This window comes from Hordeum vulgare, chromosome 5H (assembly GCF_904849725.1).
Source record: "Hordeum vulgare subsp. vulgare chromosome 5H, MorexV3_pseudomolecules_assembly, whole genome shotgun sequence".
Taxonomy (NCBI): domain Eukaryota; kingdom Viridiplantae; phylum Streptophyta; class Magnoliopsida; order Poales; family Poaceae; genus Hordeum; species Hordeum vulgare.
This window is the reverse complement of record NC_058522.1, coordinates 443,044,792-443,064,530: the sequence shown is the minus strand read 5'-3', so window position 1 is coordinate 443,064,530 and position 19,739 is coordinate 443,044,792.

The following is a 19,739-nucleotide window of genomic DNA, read 5'->3' as shown; positions in this document are numbered from 1 at the left end:
CCCTCAATCCTACCCAGGGCCACACCCAGCCTCCTCCATGTCGATCTTCTTGCGCTGGCAGCCATGTCCGACTTGGATCAAAAATCGGATTCATTGCCAGGTCAGGGAACTACTCCAGCAGGATTTTCATGGGTGCGTGACCTCGATTTCACATATTCTTTGGTGTCATAAAAAGAAAGCCTCCACTTGAATAGATCACAAGTTCTAAAGACGAACAGATCAATGTCGCCTCCGCGTACTTGGCCGTCACCTCCGTGTACTTCGCCTGAAGACCATTCGTCATAGTGTCCGTCGACTTCGCCACCGTTGTCTCCGTCGACTTCGTCGCCGTCGTCTCCATCGACTTCGTCGCCGTCGTCTCCATCGACTTCACCGTCGTCGACTTCGCTACAAGACCATTTGTCATCGTCTCCGCCGACTTTGCCATATGCGGATGCCTTTCAGAGCTACTGAACATATACATGTTTATTAACTCTTTGTTGGGAGGAGGATTTTGTATTTTTCTTTAGCTAGCGCATACGTCCGCAGATGCATGTACACTTAAAGTCAGTGCTACTGGACATATACATGGTTATTAACTCTTTGTTGGGAGGAGGATTTTGTATCTTAACTAAAATTAAGGAACAATTCCATTCTCTAAAAAAAAGTTACCCGTTATATGTTTTCTCTATGCAAATTATAATAGAACTATGTTTTATTTACAGCTATTTACATAAAGATATTGCTAATGTAGATGGCTGACCAGAACGCAGTATTGCAACATATCATCTTAATTTTGTATCTTAATTGAAAATAAGGAACAATTCCATTTTCTAAAAAGAAGTTACCCGTTATATGTTTTCTCTATGCAAATTATAATGGAACTATGTTTTATTTACAGCTATTTACATAAAGATATTGCTAATGTAGATGGGCGACCAGAATACAGTATTGCAACATATCATCTTAATTTTGTATTTCATTAGCACACAGTACAAGTAGTAACAATGAATAAGATGTAGTAACCATGAACAAGATGTTTGTGATTCTGTTTGCTGCAGTACCAATGTATCATAATATCACCTTCTTCTTATTTTTATGTTAAGATGACATAGATAGTTTGATCAAACTCAGCTTGCTGGTTACATATACACACAGTTCTCAGCCCATATCTTGCTGGAATCCGAAAATCCATGAACAAGATGTAGTAACCATGAACAAGAATTCCCGATTGTGTAGTATGTGTTGTACAATACAATTCTTTTTTGCTGCAGTTTCAGTGTATCACAATACCACCGTCCTCTTATTTTTTTATTAATATGACATAGCTGGTTTGATCCGACTCAGCTTGCTGGTTACATATATACACAGTTCTCTGCCCATATCTTGCTGGAATCCGAAAATCCACCCTATAATTAGCTTTTCAATATTATTAGATGATTTCATAATTGAAGGTTTAACTTTAAATTGTGTTCTTATTACAGAAAGTGAATGTCATCGCTGAATTGACCTTTGTACAAGATTTCGATAACCGGCCTTCGAAAAAAGCAAAATGTTCTGGATTAGGTGTTTTGGAGCCATCACCTACGTCACCATCGATCTCAACATCATCTTTGATTTTTGAATGTTTTGCATCAAGTGTGCCGGAATCCGATACCCATTGCAATCACCTCATTCTCCAAACAGCTTGACATTATCTCCATATTTCGGGTTGATGAATGAAGCAAAAGTTTCAATAGAAGATGATAATGAAAGAGATGAGGATACACACATCAAAGTTGATGAACCATATGACTATCTCCCACAAGGTAATTCTTTGATTTATAACATGTACTTTTATATCTCCAATCTTCAATGTTTTTTCTATGTGGGCGGCCGAACGGGAGATTGGGAGGGTCGGCCACCCGAGCAGGACCTGATTAGGCAGTCTCACATATGTGGAATGTAGGAACATGATTTCAGTTTGGTGCGTCGTATGTGGAATGTAGGAACATGATTAGGCAGCCTCACATTCTTCTAGCAAATATAGAAAGACACCCTTTCTTATTCAACAATTTAACGACAAGTCAATACATGTTCCTTCCCTTTGTTCCATATGGCTGCAAAATCCTTGATGTGCTAATGATTTTGTACTAGAAAAATAGGTCCTGAAATGTGCATTTTTTGCAGTGAAAACATGTATGTTTTTGTGTCACTTCTGCATAATCCAGCAGTGTTACGAGTAGTATAGGACATCGTAAAAGCTTCGCTTTTTGGCATGTTCCAGCAAGGGCACCAGTTGATATAGAAATAAATGTTTGCATATTTAATTTTCGCCCGGTGCAAGGCACGAGCATGTGTATTAGTAATTTCATACAAATTTTGCGACACTTATTTTAAGACAGAGGGAGTATGAGAGAGGGAGGTATCACACTAGGTCGCGACTCCAGGACTGATTGGATCAACTTAACCCCCACCTCAAGTGTCTAGTAGAGTCTGCAAGTGGGTTGCATGACCCGCCCGGACCGAAGGATGAAGCCATGGAGGGAAGCGTCAACAATGTTGTACATGGCGTCCCGAATGCCCACGACTTTAGCAGCCCGAACCAAGCATTATGTCCACCATCTTCAAATCCAACATTGAGCACATCGTGAACAACCTAGACAATGTCTTGATGAAGGGGAGAACATCGAAACACGGCTGCTGTATAGTCGAGCGAACCGGATAGGGTTTCCATTGCTAGTCGCGTAGCGTGGGGAGAGAAGGCTATGACCGCGTCTCCAAAAAAGGGATAACACCCGAAGCCCGTAGGTGTTGCCGCCGCCAACATCAGCAAATCGACAAGAGATTTCATGCCCCACTTTGTTATCAGTCTGCAATATGCCTCCTTTAGTGTGAGAATCAATGATGAGATAGGCCCCCACTTTGTGGGGGAAAGGGCTTAAACAAGGGGACCCTTCACTCCCTTCTTTTTTAACTTAGTGGCAGATGTTTTTCTAAAATGCTTCAAAAATTAGTAGATCAAGATTTGATTGGGGGGCTTGTGCCTCATGTCATTCCTGGGGGTGTTGTCAGTGTGCAATATGCAGATGACACTATCCTCTTCTTGGAGGATTTAGTTGATAAGGCCGGGAATTTTAAATGGCTATTATCCTGTTTTGAGAACCTCTGTGGCATGAAAATCATTTTCCATAAAAGTGACTTGATGACTGTTAATATTGAGGAAGATGTTGCTAAAGAATTTGCCCAGATTTTTGCTGTAAATTAGGCTCTTTTCCTATCAAATATTTGGGGGTGCCTTTGCACTATGACAAGTTGAAAAGGGAAGACCTACAACCTTTGATCGATAGGATCATTAAAGGGTTGTCGGGATGGATGGGGAGATATCTCACTTATAGGGGTAAAAGTATTTTGATATGTGCTTGTATTATCAGTATTCTTGCGTAAATTTTTTCCAAATGAGCTATCAATGCCATTAATTCACAAATGGTGCATTTCTTTTAGGGAAACATGGGTGATCAACACAAATATCACCTTGCTAACTAGGTACGGTTTCTAGGAAAAAAGAATTCGGTGGCCTAGGTATTCCTAATATTAAGAAATTTAACATGGCCTTATTGGCCTGGTGGGGGAAGCGGTTCTATGATGGCTCTGATACAGATTGGAAAAAGATTAATTCATATAAATATAAGGTGGATGATCCAAATATTTTTTGGGCCAAGGGGGGGGGGACATGATCTGCCTTTTGGAAGAGTATTACGTGGGCTTTGCTGCTTCTAAGAATGTTTACAAATGGAAACTAGGTAATGGAGAATCGATTAGTTTCTGGTACGACACCTAGGCAAGGGATTGTTCCCTTAAAGTGCAATTTTGGGACCTGTTTAAAATGTATAACCAACAAGATAGCTCGGTTGCACAGGTCTGGTACGGAGCTAATCTAAAACTGACCTTTAAAAGATGTGTTGACCATTTTGGGATGGATCTGTGGCACCAGCTACTTACGTTAGTGAATAAGTTCCCTCCCCTTGAGGAAGTTGATATTCCAATTTGGACTCTAGAACTGAATGGAATTTACTCAGTCAAATCTATGTATGCTAAAATTAACCTTTGGGGGGGCGTAGTATCAGCTATTGGTGGCTATGGAAGATGTCTTGTCCATGGAAGATTCATATTTTCCTTTGGCTATATGTGTACAATAAGGTTCTTACATGAGACAATCTAGCAAAACGTAGGCCAGTAGAAGATTTTTCCTGCTTGTTTTGTGGAGAAGATGAAACTACCAACATCTTATTTTTGACTGTGTGGTTGCCCAGTAATTGTGATACTTTGTCTCTGAATTTTTTTGTACTAATAAGATTGTTGGTTTGGGTGATGTTATTGCATTGTGGAAGAATCCCAAAAGGAATATTGTGCTTAATTTGGTTATTGTTGCCTCCTTGTGGAGCATTTAAAAATTAAGGAACGAGTTTTTCTTTCAGGGGTGTACATGGAGAAGTGTCAAATGTATACTTGCTAAGCTGAATGTCTACCTAAACCAGTGGAAAGTGCTCTGCGACGATGCATAGGCGGTGCTGCTGTAAAGATGCATCCTTCTGTTGAACAAACGAAATGGAGAGGTATTGTTAGGACACCGTCGCTGAGGAATGGAAGATGAACTTGATGTGTCAACGAGGCCTTCCTTAGTTGTAGTCCATGATGATATAATAAAAAGTTAGACCCTATCGGCCAGATATTTGGGGCAATTGCGCTTCCAGGGACCAGTCACCTTGCAATAATAGCACTCAGTTTCTGGCTTAGGCCCAACCATGGGTTTCTTCGTCGGAGGGGAAACGGTTTTGCCACTCTTCTTGGAGTTACCCTTCTTGCTTTTGTCGTTCTTCTTGAAACTAGTGGTCTTATTGACCATCAACACTTGATGTTCTTTCTGGATTTCTGAGTCAACGACTTTCAGCCTCGCAAATAACTCGCCGAGTGACTTATTCATCCCTTGCATGTTATAGTTCAACACGAAGCTCTTCTAGCTAGGTGGCAGTGATTGAAGAATTCTGTCAGTGATAGCTTCTTGCGGGAGAGTGATCCCCAGCTCAGCTAGACGGTTTGAGTAATCAGACATTTTGAGCACATCTTCAGTGACAAACGAATTCTCCTCCATTTTGCAATCATAGAATTTACCGGAGGTCTCATACCTCTCGATCCGGGCATTCTTCTCAAAAATAAACTTCAACTCCGGGAACATCTCATATGCTCCATGACTTTCAAAACATCGTTGAAGTCCCGGTTCTAAGCCATACAAAACTGCATGTTGAACTAGTGAGTAGTCATCCTTACGAGCTTGCCAAGCGTTCAAAACATCTTGGTCAGTTGTAGCTGGTGGTTTATCTCCTAGCGCTGCATCAAGAACATAATTCTTTTGCCCAGCTTGAAGGATAAGTCTCAGATTTTGAGCCCAGTCTACAAAGTTGCTACCATCATCTTTCAGCTTAGCTTTCTCTAGGAACATATTGAAATTCAGGGTTGCTACTGCGCGAGCCATTGATCTACAACATAAAATTTTGCAAAGATTACTTAGACTATGTTCAAGATAATTGAGTTTAGCTAATCATATTACTAATAAACTCCCACTCAAATAGACATCTCTCTAGTTATTCGAGTGTCGCATGATCCAAATTCACTAACTCAAGTCCGATCGTCACGTGAGTTGAGTATAGTTTCAGTGGTAAACATCTCCATGTTGATCATATCTACTATACGATTCTTGTTCGACCTTTCGGTCTCTTGTGTTCCGAGGCCATGTCTGTACATGCTAGGCTGGTCATGTTTAACCCGAGTGTTCCGCGTGTGCAACTGTTGTGCACCTGTTGTATGTGAACGTTGAGTCTATCACACCCGATCATCACGTGGTGTCTCGAAATGACGATCTATCGCAACCGTGCACAGTCGGGGAGAACACAATTTTATCTTGAAATTTTAGTGAGGGATCACCTTCTAATGCTAGCGTCGTTCTAAGAAAAAAATTGCATAAAAGGATTAACATCGCATGCAATTCATAAGTGACATGATATGGCCATGATCTTGTGCTTCTTGATCTCCATCACCAAAGCACCGGCATGATCTTCATCATCACAGGCGCCACACCATGATCTCCATCATTGTGCCACCATCGAGGTTGTCATGCTATCTATGCTATTACTACTAAAGCTATTACCTAGCAATATAGTAAATGCATCTGCAAGCACAAACGTTAGTTTAAAGACAACACTATGGCTCCTGCCGGTTGCCGTAGCATCGACGTGCAAGTCGATATTTAACTATTACAACATGATCATCTCATACATCCAATATATCACATCATGTCTTTGGCCATATCACATCACATGCATACCCTGCAAAAACAAGTTAGACGTCCTCTAATTTGTTGTTGCATATTTTAGTGGCTATTATGGGTATCTAGTATGATCGCATCTTACTTACACAAAGCCACAACGGTGATATGCAAATTGCTATTTAACCTTCTCCAATGAAAGCCTCGGTCAAATCCGATTCAACCGAAGTTGAAGAAACAAACACCCGCCAGTCATCTTTATGCAACAAGTTGCATGTTAGTCGATGAAACCGGTCTCTCGTAAGTGTACGAGTAAGGTTGGTCTGGGCCTCTTCAATCCAACAATACCGCCGAATCGAGAAAATAATAAGGTGGGCAGCAAATAGAACATCAACGCCCACAAAAAGTTTTTTGTGTTCTACTCGAGATTTCATGTATGCATGAACCTAGCTCATGATGCCACTGTTGGGGAACGTTGCATGGGAAACAAAAAATTTCCTACGCACACGAAGACCTATCATGGTGATGATCATCCACGAGAGGGAGATCGGATCTACATACCCTTGTAGATTGCTAAGCGGGAAGCATTAAGAAATGTGGTTGATGTAGTGGAATGTCTTCGCGATCCAAATCGCAGATGTCCCACGATCCGTCCCGATCTGGTACCGAACGGATGGCACCTCCGCGTTCAGCACACGTACAGCTCGATGACGATCTCTGCCTTATTGATCCAACAAGAGATACGGGGAAGTAGACGAGTTCTCCGGCAGAGTGAGGACGCGCGTGTGGTGTTGGTGATCTATTCGTGCAGGGCTTCGCCTAAGCACCGCAGAAATCCGATCTAGAGGAAGAACTACAAACTAGAGGAGAGGGTTGCACGTGGCTGAAATTGTGTCTCAAAAACCCTAAAACCTCTAGTATATATAGGAGGAAGGAGGTGTCTAGCCTTGAGCACCAAGGAGAACTTCCTTGGGCTCGGCCGAAGCTAGAGAGGAGGAGTCCTCCTCCAATCTTACTTGGAGTAGGACTCCTTCCTAAATTGGCCACCTCTTTTGGTTTTTTCTCCTTTTACCTCATGGGCTTTCTTTGGTAGACTAGTCAGCCCACTAAGAGATATTGCGCCACCATAAAGTCCATGTGGCCCTCTTGGGGAGTGGTGGGCCCACCTGGTGGGGCCCCGGTACCCATTCGTCACTCCCCGTACACTGCTGGCAATGACTGAAACCTTTTCGGAATCCAAACACCAACTTCCTATATATCAATCTTTGTTTCCAGACCATTCCGGAAACCCTCGTGACGTCTGGGATCTCATACGGGAGTCCGAAAAAAACTTTGGTCACCAGCACCTATAACTCAACTATACCGAAACGTCACCGAACCTTAAGTGTGCAGACCCTGCGGGTTCGAGAACTATGTAGACATGACCTGAGACACTCCCCGGTCAATATCCAATAGCGGGACCTGGATGTCCATATTGGATCCTACATATGCTACGAAGATCTTATCGGTTGAACCTCTATGCCAAGGATTCATATAATCTCGTATACCATTCCCTTTGTCCTGCGGTATGTTACTTTCCCGATATTTGATCGTCAGTATCTCTATACCTATTTCAATCTCGTTACCGGCAAGTCTCTTTACTAGCTCCGTAATACAAGATCTCGTGACTAACTCTTTAGTCACATTGCTTTCAAGGCTTATATGTGATGTTGTATTACCGAGTGGGCCCCGAGATACCTCTCCGTCACACGGAGTGACAAATCCTAGTCTTGATCCATGCTAACTCAACGGACACCTTCGGAGATGCCTGTAGAGTACCTTTATAGTCACCAGTAATGTTGCAACGTTTGATACACACAAGGCATTCCTCCGGTGTCAATGACTTACATGATCTCATGGTCATAGGAATGAATACTTGACATGCAGAAAACAATAGCACCAGAATGACACGATCATATGCTACGTTCATAGTTTGGGTCTTGTCCATCACATCATTCTCCTAATGACGTGATCCTGTCATCAAGTGACAACACTTGTCTATGGCTAGGAAACCTTAACCATCCTTAATCAACAGGCTAGTCAACTAGAGACTCACTAGGGACACAGTTTTGTCTATATATCCACACATGCATTTATGTTTCCATTCAATACTGTTATAGCATGGATAATAAACGATTATCTTGAAATAGTAAATATAATAATAACTATTTTATTATTGCCTCTAGCGCATATTTCCAACAGTTTGGTGTTTTTTTTCTGTCGACTCAGTTGCGGCAGCTCTGTCATGCTTCACATTCCTAGTGCTAGACACTAAGGTCTTGCTTTGGGTAGCCACTGGATCATGGAGATGCTTGGATCGAGACTAGGGTCGCGGAGGAGACTAGTTCCCTTCATCACCCACATCCGAGTCATCTTCACTCCCCTCGCTGTCTTCAGCATAGTCGCTGTCAATGCTGCCACCTTCTCTTTGCCCACCTACGTCAAGCTGATCCCCGTTCCGCACGGGTGAATACATGTTTGTCCGATCCTACAAGATGTAAAGATAGCAAACTCATTCGACCGAAGAGTCAATCACTCGAAAAAGATATAAAAGTTATCAACAAGGAAATAACTGACCACGTTCGGTGGCTTGTTTTCAGCAGAGAAAGGCAGGACCCGCTTGGCTCCTAATGGTTTTCCCAGGTTCGAGTGATGCCTTTGAGCCACTGAGCCATAGTTTCTTCATAAACCTCCTCCGGGTGCGACCGAGTGGAATCCTCAGGGCCTGAATAGTGCCACATATCATGATCCCTCACCTGAAGAGGCTGAATACACCGACCAAGGAATGTTGCAAGGAAGTCCATTCCGGTCACTCCACCACGGACCAAGTTCACCACCTCATTTACCAGGATCCCTACTTGAGTCTTTTCCTCATCCGACACGTTTATCGTTCTAGGAGCAGTCGGTCACTCCAAAGTGAATGGGGGGAGGCCATCGACGTATTTGGAGATGCAATATCATTATAGTAAAACCAAGTCGACTGCCAGTTCCGGACTGACTCGGGAAGGATCATCTGAGGATACGTACTCCTACTCCTCTTTTGAATCCCCAGACCACCACACAACTGAATGACATTGGTCCTACTGTCACTCGGATTAGCTTTCTTCGCTGATTGGGAGCGCAGAGTTAAGATGTGTTTAAATAGTCCCCATTGAGGAGGACAGCCCAAAAAGCATTCGCACAGCGTAACGAATGCAACAAGGTATGCGATGGAATTGGGAGGAAGACGATGAAGTTGCGCACCAAAGTAATGCAGAAAACCACGAATGAAAGGATGAGGGGGCAAAGAAAAACCTCGCTCAATGTGAGTAAGGAGGAGGACTCGTTCCCCTTACTGTGGTTCTGGATCCATCTCCCCTTCAGACAGCCTCCATGACTTCTCAGCTATCATCCCATGTTCGACAAGCTCCGAAACATCCTCCTTCCGGACAATTGACAAGAGAAAATCTCCCTCTACCCACCCTGGCGGCAGCGTAGATCGGCCGCCTCGCCTCTTTGACTTTCCGCCCTTCTTGGCGCGCTCGAGCTGGCTCGTCTTCCCTTTCGTCATTGTAGCGGTGGCAGAGATAGATCAAAGCAGCATCTGCAAGCCGAAGAGGTAGAGGAAGCAGGGAGAATCAGAGAAAGCACTGCTCCAACCCTAGCGTCCGCCAGATTTATAACAGCCCGAGTGAGTCACTAACTGGTGGACCCGACGGATCTCTATCTATCCCGATAACAAAGGGGACGCAATACATGGAGATAAGGGCGGCACGATAATCAAACCGTCGCTACCCCACTTGCCCTGGTTGTTGCGTCATCATCGCGCAGCGCACGCTAACCAAAATTCCGAATCCTGATAAATCCATACCTCACGAAGTGATCCGTCACATCTCAAGATCTCGTTAGTCACTCGGATCAACCTCAATGCTCAACGACGTACTTCACAACAGAATCGATGAGGGTGAATAACAAAGACTTCAATCGACGAATAGTTCTATTAAGCCCGGAAGCACGTTCAAGATTTGTATGCCTCGACAGAATCTGCATTGACCCCTTTCTCACTCGAAACCCGATCCATTCAGGTGCTAATGATGGGGACATGTACCTAGGGTAGGGTCACATGCCTGACGTAGATGTCCTACCTAAGGGCATCTCATTAAAGACTTGAAGACTACAAGGAGGATTCCGATTGGATAGCCATAGCGTCCGAGTCACTCGGTAAGAAATCACTCGGAGGATTTCCCCCTTCACTCGACAACCAACTTCCACTCAAAAGAACCAGAAGCCAGTCGGTGCAGAAGACCAGAAGCCACTCCTGGGAGGCAAACAAACGAGCATTCGGATAGTCATCATAAGTAACATTAATTACGAACGTTATCAATAATGTACACCTTTAAACTCCATTGATCGAACCCTTAGCGACGTGGTATTGATGAGGGCAGCGTACTCTATATAAGACGCCCCTCCCCTCTGGCACAAGGGTTCGCACCCCGTGTAACATGCATTCTACACTGCAAGAGCCCATGAGCACTGAGACGTAGGGTTGTTACCTCTACGAGAGGGGCCTGAAGTCATACATCTTGCATACAAGCTTGTTGTAGCTAGGACTCTACCCTCTCCTTTCATACCCTACACCTCTACTGTCAGGTTCATTCCCACGACATAACCCATATTGCGTCGTGTCCAAGGTAGTCCAACAATGAAATCCATGCCGATCTCATCCCACTTCCACTCACGTACTTTCATAGGTTATAGTAGGCCCACTGGTTTCTCGTGCTCGGCCCTGATTCGTTGACATGAATTGCAGCGTGCAATAAAAGAGGCGATATCTCTCTTCATTCCGTGCCACCAATATTTTTCTAAATGTACTTGTACATTTTTGTGCCTCCTCGATGGATCGAGTATGGCGCATTGTGGGTTCTTCTAAAATCTTTGCCTTGAGGTCCTCTTGGTCAGGTATGCACAGTCGATAGTCGTATCATACTATCCCTTGCTCATCCACTGTAACGACTAAAATGCGGTCCTTTCCGATCTAGGAATCGAGGCCCCGAATTGGAAAGGAGCGCATCTAAGCGTTTCGCAAACTGGGTAACACAACACATACATATAATCAACAGAATGACAATAAGGGGTTCAATTGCCATCACATTAATATATCAGAGTACATCATGCATACAATCAAGGTAGTTCCGATACGGACTACAAAACAAGGGAAATGACTATGCTACCCTGCCTGCTGGCCCACGATCATGACCACGCCTCAATCTTCTAGATAGTTCACGTAGAGGCGGTCGTTCTCCTCATCGTACTGCCACGCCAGCTGCGTGTCGTCGGGATCATCTGTCTTGGGGGTACCTGAACCTGTTGGTGTTGTGAAGGAATCTGTGAGCCACGGGGACTCAGCAATCTATGACCTCGGTGCCAGAACTAGTCAAGTTATTAGGTTGGATAGGTGGAGTATTTAGGTTGCAGCATCCTAAGCTTGATATGGTGCCTATCTTACGTAGAACTTGTATGAAGGTGGTCTATACTAGCGGTCGATTATACTTGATCACTAAGTGATCCTGAACACCTACCTACGTCAATCATAACCCCACCGTATTCCCAATCTAAGAGAGGTCTTCGAGGGGACAGTCACGGTTACGCACACAGTTGGCAATTTTATTAGCTTATGTTTAAGTTATCTATTACCGGATGTTAACAAAATATTCCAAGTTGCCACATAACCGCGGGCACGGCTTTCCAAAAGATTAAACCCTGCAGGGGTGCTCCAACTAGTCCATCACAAACGTACACGGGCCGCAAAGTAATCCTCTATCACGAATCTCGTGATCTCGTCGGATTCCTTAGAGGAAAACCTCAACTCTGGGGAGAACCAAAGCTTCACCAGGATTCCTATACGCAAGATATATCGCTAAGGTAAGACAACTCTAGGAGGACCTCCCGTCGTGTCGACGACCCCGATAAGTGTTGGAAATATGCCCTAGAGGAAATAATAAATTAGTTATTATTATATTTCTTAGTTCATGATAATCGTTTATGATCCATGCTATAATTGTATTGAATGAAGACTTATATACATGTGTGGATACATAGACAAAACACCGTCCCTAGCAAGCCTCTAGTTGGCTAGCCAGTTGATCAAAGATAGATAGGTTCTTCTGATTATGAACAAGGTGTTGTTGCTTGATAACTGGATCACGTCATTAGGAGAATCACGTGATGGACTAGACCCAAACTAATAGACGTAGCATATTGATCGTGTCATTTTGTTGCTACTGTTTTCTGCGTGTCAAGTATTTGTTCCTATGACCATGAGATCATATAACTCACTGACACCGGAGGAATGCTTTGTGTGTATCAAACGTCGCAACGTAACTGGGTGACTATAAAGATGCTCTACAGGTATCTCCGAAGGTGTTCGTTGAGTTAGTATGGATCGAGACTGGGATTTGTCACTCCGTGTGACGGAGAGGTATCTCGGGGCCCACTCGGTAATACAACATCACACACAAGCCTTGCAAGCAATGTGACTTAGTGTAAGTTGCGGGATCTTGTATTACGGAACGAGTAAAGAGACTTGCCGGTAAACGAGATTGAAATAGGTATGCGGATACTGACGATCGAATCTCGGGCAAGTAACATACCGAAGGACAAAGGGAATGACATACGGGATTATATGAATCCTTGGCACTGAGGTTCAAACGATAAGATCTTCGTAGAATATGTGGGATCCAATATGGGCATCCAGGTCCCGCTATTGGATATTGACCAAGGAGTCTCTCGGGTCATGTCTACATAGTTCTCGAACCCGCGGGGTCTGCACACTTAAGGTTCGACGTTGTTTTATGCGTATTTGAGTTATATGGTTGGTTACCGAATGTTGTTCGGAGTCCAGGATGAGATCATGGACGTCACGAGGGTTTCCGGAATGGTCCGGAAACGAATATTGATATATAGGATGACCTCATTTGATTACCGGAAGGTTTTCGGAGTTACCGGGAATGTACCGGGAAAGACGAATGGGTTCCGGGTGTTCACCCGGGGGGGGGGGGGGGCAACCCACCCCGGGGAAGCCCATAGGCCTTGGGGGTGTCGCACCAGCCCTTAGTGGGCTGGTGGGAGAGCCCAAGAAGGCCCTATGCGCCATAGGAAAAAAATCAAAGAGAAAAAAAAGAGGAGGTGGGAAAAGGGGGAAGGACTCCTCCTTCCAAACCTAGTTGGAGTCGGTTTGGAAGGGGAGGGATGCCCCCCTTGGCTCGGCCGAACCCCTTGGGGGTCCTTGGACCCCAAGGCAAGGCTCCCCCTCTTCCCCCTATATGTACGGAGGTTTTAGGGCTGATTTGAGACAACTTTGCCACGGCAGCCCGACGACATATCTCCATGGTTTTACCTCTAGATCGCGTTTCTGCGGAGCTCGGGCGGAGCCCTGCCGAGATAAGATCATCACCAACCTCCGGAGCACCGTCACGCTGCCGGAGAACTCATCTACCTCTCCGTCTCTCTTGCTGGATCAAGAAGGCCGAGATCATCGTCGAGCTGTACGAGTGCTGAACGCGGAGGTGCCGTCCGTTCGGCACTAGATCGTGGGACTGATCGCGGGACGGTTCGCGGGGCGGATCGACAGACGTGAGGATGTTCCACTACATCAACCGCGTTCACTAACGCTTCTGCTGTGCGATCTACAAGGGTACGTAGATCGAATATCCCCTCCCGTAGATGGACATCACCATGATAGGTCTTCGTGCGCGTAGGAAATTTTTTGTTTCCCATGCGACGTTCCCCAACAGTGGTATCATGAGCTAGGTTCATGCGTAGATGTCTTCTCGAGTAGAATACAAAAGTTTTTGTGGGCAGTGATGTGCGTTTTGCTGCCCTCCTTAGTCTTTTCTTGATTCTGCGGTATTGTTGGATTGAAGCGGCTTGGACCGACATTACTCATACTCTTACGAGAGACTGGTTTCATCGCTACGAGTAACCCCGTTGCTCAAAGATGACTGGCAAGTGTCAGTTTCTCCAACTTTAGTTGAATCGGATTTGACCGAGGAGGTCCTTGGATGAGGTTAAATAGCAATTCATATATCTCCGTTGTGGTGTTTGCGTAAGTAAGATGCGATCCTACTAGATACCCATGGTCACCACGTAAAACATGCAACAACAATTAGAGGACGTCTAACTTGTTTTTGCAGGGTATGCTTGTGATGTGATATGGCCAACGATGTGATGTGATATATTGGATGTATGAGATGATCATGTTGTAATAGTTAATATCGACTTGCACGTCGATGGTACGGCAACCGGCAGGAGCCATAGAGTTGTCTTTAAACTAACGTTTGTGCTTGCAGATGCGTTTACTATATTGCTAGGACGTAGCTTTAGTAGTAATAGCATGAGTAGCACGACAACCCCGATGGCGACACGTTGATGGAGATCATGGTGTGACGCCGGTGACAAGAAGATCGTGCCGGTGCTTTGGTGATGGAGATCAAGAAGCACATGATGATGGCCATATCATGTCACTTATGAATTGCATGTGATGTTAATCCTTTTATGCACCTTATTTTGCTTAGAACGACGGTAACATTATGAGGTGATCTCTCACTAAAATTTCAAGACGAAGTTGTGTTCTCCCCGACTGTGCACCGTTGCTACAGTTCTTCGTTTCGAGACACCACGTGATGATCGGGTGTGATAGACTCAATGTTCACATACAACGGGTGCAAAACAGTTGCACACGCGGAACACTCGAGTTAAGCTTGACGAGCCTAGCATGTGCAGACATGGCCTCGGAACACATGAGACCGAAAGGTCGAGCATGAATCGTAGATTTGATATGATTAGCATAGAGATGCTTACCACTGAAACGATTCTCGACTCACGTGATGATCGGACTTGAGGTAATGGATTTGGATCATGTACCACTCAAATGACTAGAGATATGTACTTTTTGAGTGGGAGTTCTTAAGTAATATGATTAATTGAACTAATTGTCAAGAACATAGTCTAATGGTCTTTGCGAATTACGATGTAGCTTGCGCTATAGCTCTACTGTTTTTATATGTTCCTAGAGAAAATTTAATTGAAAGTTGATAGTAGCAAACTTTGCAGACTGAGTCTGTAAAACCGAGGGTTTTCCTCGTTGCCGTGCAGAAGGCTTATGTCCTTAATGCACCACTCGGTGTGCTGCACCTCGAGCGTCGTCTGTGGATGGTGTGAACATCCGACATACACGTTTCTGATGACTACACGATAGTTCAGTGCAAAATACTTAATGGCTTAGAAGCAAGGCGCCGAAAACTTTTTGAAACGTCACGGAACATAAGTGATGTTCTAAAGAGATGAAATTGTGATTTCGTGCTTGTGCCCTTGTTAAGAGGTACGAGACCTCCAACAAGATTCTTTGTCCACAAAGTAAAGGAGAAAATCTCAATCATTGAGCGTGTGCTCATATTGTCTGAGTACGACGATCACTTGAATCAAGTGGGAGTTAATTTTCCAGATGAGAGAGTGATGGTTCTCCAAAGTCACTGCCACCAAGCTGTGAGAGCTTCGTGATGACCTATAACATATCAAGGATAGATACAATGATCCTTGAGCGATTCGCGATGTTTGACACTGCGAAAGTAGAAATCAAGAAGGAGCATCAATAGTTGATGGTTAGTAAAACCACTAAGTTTCAAGAAAGGCAAGGGCTAGAAGGGATACTTCGTGAAACGGCAAAACAGTTGCTGCACTAATGAAGAGACCCAAGATTAAACCCAAACCCGAGACTAAGTGCTTCTGTAATGAGGGGAACAGTCACTGAGGCGGAGCAACTCTAGATACTTGGTAGATAAGAAGGCTGGCAAAAGTCGAAAGAAGTATATTTGATATACATGATGTTGATGTGTACTTTACTAGTACTCCTAGTAGCATGAGGGTATTGGATACCGGTTCGGTTGCTAAGTGATTAGTGACACGAAATGATAGCTACGGCGTAAACGGAGACTAGCTAAAGGCGATGTGACGATACGTGTTGGAAGTGTTTCCAAGATTGATATGATCAAAACGTCGCACGCTCCCTCTACTATCGGGATTGGTGTTAAACCGAAATAATTGTTATTTGGTGCTTGCGTTAAGCATGAACATGATTGGATCGTGTTTATTGCAGTACGATTATTCATTTAAAGAGAATAATGGTTACTCTATTTGCTTGAATAATCACCTTCAATGGTTTATTGAATCTCGATCGTAGTGTTACACATGTTCATAATATTGGTGCCAAAAGATACGAGGTAATGATGTTAGTACCACTTACTTGTGGCACTGCCGCTTGAGTCATGTTAGTATAAGTTGCATGAAGAGGCTCCATGCTGATGGATCTTTATATTCACTTGATTTTGAATCACTAAGTGACATGCTAATTATACCACATGAGCAAGGCCTTGTTTTCATTGAGATGAAACAAGATAGTAACTTGTTGGAAGTGATACATTTTGATGTATGCAGTCCAATGGGTGCTGAGGCACGCAGTGGATACCATTATGTTCTTTCTTCAATGACGATTTAAGTAGATGCAAGAGTATTTACTTAATGAATCACAAGTCTGAAATATTGAAAAGTTCAATTCTGTTTCAGAGTGAAGTTCGTCGTAACAAGAGGATAAACTGTGTACGATATGATCATAGAAATGAATATCCGAGTTACGAGTTTTGGTACGCAGTTAAGACAATGTGGAAATTGTTTCGCAGTTCATGCCACCTGGACCATCATAGTGTGATGATGTGTGTGAACGTCATAGCTACGCACTATTTGTTATGGTGCATGCTATGATGTCTCTTATCGAATTACCACTATCGTTTATGGGTTATGCATTAGAGACAACCGCATTCACTTTAAATGGGGCACCGCATATTTCCGTTGAGATGACACGGTATGGACTGAGGTTTAGAGAAATCTAAACTGTCGTTTCTTGAAAGTTTGGGGCTTCGACACTTATATGAAAAAGTTTCAGTCTGATAAGCTCGAACCCAAAGCGGATAAATGCATCTTCATAGGATATCCAAAACACTTGGGTACATCTCCTATCTCAGATCCGAAAGCAAATTGTTTGTTTCTAGAAACGGATCCTTTCTCGAGGAAAGGTTTCTCTCGAAAGAATTGAGTGGGAGGGTGGTAGAACTTGATAAGGTTATTGAACCATCACTTCAACAAGTGTGTAGCAGGGCGCAGGAAGTTGTTCCTGTGGCGCCTACACCAATTGAAGTGAAAGCTGATGATGGTGATCATCAAGCATCGGATCAAGTTACTACAAACCTCGTAGGTGGACAAGGTCGCGTACTGCTGCAGAGTGGTACGGTAACCCTGTCTTGGAGGTCATGTTGTTGAGCAACAGTGAACCTACGAGTTATGAAGAAAGCAATGGTGGGCCCGGATTCCGACAAATGGCTGGAGGCCATGAAATCCGAGAGAGGATCCATGTATGAAAACAAAGTGTAGACTTTGGAAGAACTACTTGATGGTCATAAGACTATTGAGTAAAGATGGATCTTTGTAAGGAAGACAGACGATGATGGTGATAAGTCACTATTAAGAAAAGCTCGACTTGTCGCAAAGATGTTTTCGACAAGATCAAACAGTTGACTATGATGAGACTTTCTCATTCATAGCGATGCTGAAAGTCTGTTAGAATTATGTTAGTTGCTGCATTATTTATGAAATATTGCACATAGGATGTCAAAACATCGTTTCCTCAACGGTTTCCTTGAGCAAACATTGTATGTGATACAACCAGAAGGTTTTGTCGTTCCTAAAGATACTAACAAGTATGCAAGCTCCAGCGATCCTTCAATGGATTGGTGCAAGCATCTCGGAGTTGGAATATACACTTTGATGAGGTGATCAAAGATTTTTGGTTTTGTACAAGGTTTATGAGAAACTTGTATTTCCAAAGAAGTGAGTGGGAGCACTATAGAATTTCTGATAAGTATATGTGGTTGACATATTGTGGATCAGAAGTAATGTAGGATTTCTGTAAAGCATACAAGGTTGTTTGAAAGGGTTTTTCAAAGGAGTACCTGGATTGCGCTACTTGAACGTTGAGCATCAAAGATCTATGGAGATAGATCGAAAGCGCTTAATGGAAGTTTCAACAAGATGCATGCCTTGACAAGTTTTTGAAGGAGTTCAAAATAGATCAGCAAAGAAAGAGTTCTTGGTTGTGTTGTGAGGTGTAAATTTGAGTAAGACTCAAAACCCGACCCCGGCAGAATAAAGAGAATAGACGAAGGTCGTCTTCTATGCCTTAGCCGTAGACTCTAAAGTATGCCATGCTGAGTACTGCACCTAATATGTGCCTTGCAGCAAGTCTGTTAAGAGGTACACAGAGTGATCCAGGATTGAATCACTGATCAGAGGTCAAATTTATCGTTAGTAACTAAATAGACTAAGGAATTTTTTCTCGATTATGGAGGTGGTTAAAGAGTTCGTCGTAAAGGGTTACGTCGATGCAAGCTTTGACACTAATCCGAATAAATTTGAGTAGTGAAACAGATTCGTATAGTAGAGTAGATATTTGAAGTATTTCCGAATAGCACATAGTAGCAGCATCTATAAGATGACATAAAGATTTGTAAAGAACACACGGATCTGAAAGTTTCAGAACCGTTGACTAAAACCTCTCTCACGAGCAAGACGTGATCAGACCCCATAACTATATGGGTGTTGGATTCGTTGAAATCACATGGTGATGAGAACTAGATTATTGACTCTAGTGCAAGTGGGAGACTGTTGGAAATATGCCCTAGAGGCATTAATAAATTAGTTACTATTATATTTCTTATTTCATGATAATCGTTTATTATCCATGCTATAATTGTATTGAATGAAGACTTATATACATGTGTGGATACATAGACAAAACACTGTCCCTAGCAAGCCTCTAGTTGGCTAGCCAGTTGATCAAAGATAGTCAGGGTCTTCTGATTATGAACAAGGTGTTGTTGCTTGATAACTGGATCACGTCATTAGGAGAATCACGTGATGGACTAGACCCAAGCTAATAGACGTAGCATATTGATCGTGTCATTTTGTTGCTACTGTTTTCTGCGTGTCAAGTATTTGTTCCTATGACCATGAGATCATATAACTCACTGACACCGGAGGAATGCTTTGTGTGTATCAAACGTCACAACGTAACTGGGTGACTATAAAGATGCTCTACAGGTATCTCCGAAGGTGTTCGTTGAGTTAGTATGGATCGAGACTGGGATTTGTCACTCCGTGTGACGGAGAGGTATCTCGGGGCCCACTCGGTAATACAACATCACACACAAGCCTTGCAAGCAATGTGACTTAGTGTAAGTTGCGGGATCTTGTATTACGGAACGAGTAAAGAGACTTGCCGGTAAACGAGATTGAAATAGGTATGCGGATACTGACGATCGAATCTCGGGCAAGT